The 2,500-nt window shown below is 42.7% G+C and overlaps 1 protein-coding gene across 4 annotated transcripts in view; it reads left to right on the top strand.

Moving 5' to 3' along the window:
• Positions 1–2,500, top strand: part of LOC122266025 (uncharacterized) — a 244,772-nt gene that overhangs the window by 153,939 nt on the left and 88,333 nt on the right. The gene's annotated exons all lie outside the window — the stretch shown is intronic.

The following is a 2,500-nucleotide window of genomic DNA, read 5'->3' as shown; positions in this document are numbered from 1 at the left end:
AATGCACACAGGTCAGGTCTGGCGAACATCACCGTGGCAGGTCAGACTTGGTCACTTGGAGCTCTGTCGTCTGCACTGTGTTCACCACCTGTCTGCCTGACAGCAATCTGGCATTTGTTTCGCCAGATGTGTGCGCACTTTGTGTTTCATGTTATTTTGCGTTATTATTTTTTAAGTATAGGATTATATTTGTTGGGTTGTTTTTTTTGTAATCACTGTTTGTTCGCATGACATTTTTTGTCATTTTTAGATTTGTTCTGTTCTTCGTCATTACTATGTCCTGTTTTTGTCATTGCTTTGTGTCCAAGATTTTGCTATTATTGTTTTTTTTTGCCATAGCTCTATCCGCCTTTGGTGAACTCGCGGGTAAAACAGAATAGTCATTAGATTATGATGGATTTTGGCCACGAGACAAAAATAATACAACACAAGTTAACATGGTAGTATTCACATATATCTGCTTGAAATTTCACCTCTTTATTTTATATTTTTGTTTAATTTATTCTTTGTTGCGCAATCCACTCACGGGTCAGGGACAGGTGTTCTCATTAACTCTCCCGTCTTGGCGGCTGACGCGTTCCGACGGAGCCCATCACGCAAGTTCTAAGGGAGTTTATGTTAATTACCTCATTAATATGCCTTTGTCGTCGGGTCTTTTGTGTTTGAGGGGGAGATGGATAGAGAGAGAGAGAGAGAGAGCGAGAGAGAGAGACAGAGAGAGAGACAGAGACAGAGACAGAGACAGAGACAGAGACAGAGACAGAGACAGAGAGATTAGATTAATAGATAGATATATAGATAAATGAATAAACAAACATAACGATATATGAATAGATAAATGAGAGGAAGAGGGAGAGATAAAGATAAAGATCATGATAAGGATAGCTAAAGAGAACAAGACTGAGTAAATGAATATACAAGCGTTCGTCCGTGTTTAAGGGCCTCATCCGAACGCCTTCACGAACCTCCCCGACGAACTCCAGACGTCCCAACGCGTTTTAAACCTCCTGCGCCGTAGTGATCTCATAGCCTCCGGTCGGCGTTATGTATGAACACGGCGGCGGAATGTTGTGTGCGTTGCATCACGGCGGGAGAAAGAAGCGGAGTGGTCGACCTTTTGAAGGAGGGAGGAAGGTGGGGGGGAGGCTCGAGAGGGGTTATTGGAAAGGGGAGAGGGGAGAGGATAGTAGAGAGGGAGGAGTATATGAGGGGTTCTGGTGAGGGGGAGGGGGGTAAGAGAGGTACTAAGGGATAGGGAAGGGTACTAGGAGAGAGAGATGGAATGGAGTAATAGGGGAAGAGGAGGAGATGAGGAGGGGACTAGGAGATGTAGAAAGGATGAGAAGGGTACTAGGATAGGGGGGAGGAGGGGGTACTAGGAGAGGGGGAGGAGGGCTACTAGGAAAGGGAGAAGGAGGTAGGTGGAAGTGATGACATATGGGGCATTCTTGACTTCTTAGAAGTTGAAGGTGAGGTGGGTTATTTGCCTTTTTTTATGGTCTTCGCAGGGACGAGATTGTGGAGAAACCGAGTAAGCGGGAGAGAAAGAAGGAAGAAGGAAAAATGTAAATAAAAACAGGTAAATGAATAGGTCAAGGGAGACTGAGAAAATATGAATAATTATGATGCTGATGTTTTTTTTTATGATAATGATAGCGTGGGTGATAGGGATTATATCTATCCATAGCAATAAAAAAATAATTGAGACGTTGGTATTACGGATAATGATGATGTTGATGGTATTGGTGATTATGAATTTAATCGCAAGAGTAATGATGATGATGATGATATTAATGATACCGATAATAATGGTCTTGATATCAATTAATATGATGATGAAGGTGAAATGGTATTAATGAATATGGTAATAGGGAGCCTAAGGCCGTGAAGGAATCGCTTTATGAATGAACGAAGAAGAACTTGAGCTGAAGGAGGAAGCCCGAGTGGATCAAGTCAAGCGTCTCCCACTTTCTCCCGAACGTGCGCGTCTAGGGTGCCTGGGATGGCCGAGGTCGCGCCGTGCCATGTTGGGGCATCGTGGCACTCTCACCTTGGCACTCAGGGCTAGCGGGTGGGGGGAGGTTAGGGATGGGGATGGGAGAGGGAGGAAGGGAAAGAAGGAGGGGATACGAGAGAAAACGAGGGAATGTAGCGAAGGAGGGCGAAGGGAAGGGATAGTGGTAGAAAGATATGGAGGAGATTAAGGAAGAAGAGGGGGTAGGAATGGTGCGAGAGGAGGTGTGTGAGAGAGAGAGAGAGAAAGAAAGAAAGATGTATTCATATAGAGAAAAAGAGATATAGAGAAAGAAAGATATATATACATATATATATATATATATATATATATATATATATATATATATATATATATATGTATATATATATATATATTTATATATATATATATATATATATATAGAGAGAGAGAGAGAGAGAGAGAGAGAGAGAGAGAGAGAGAGAATGGAAGAGAGAGAGAGAGAGAGAGAGAGAGAGAGAGAGA

Source organism: Penaeus japonicus, unplaced genomic scaffold (genome assembly GCF_977035675.1).
Source record: "Penaeus japonicus unplaced genomic scaffold, GWHDUDI00000001_assembly GWHDUDI00000014, whole genome shotgun sequence".
In the NCBI taxonomy this organism is placed as follows: domain Eukaryota; kingdom Metazoa; phylum Arthropoda; class Malacostraca; order Decapoda; family Penaeidae; genus Penaeus; species Penaeus japonicus.
Note: the sequence above shows the minus strand (reverse complement) of the source record. Positions and strands in the feature narration are given on the sequence as shown.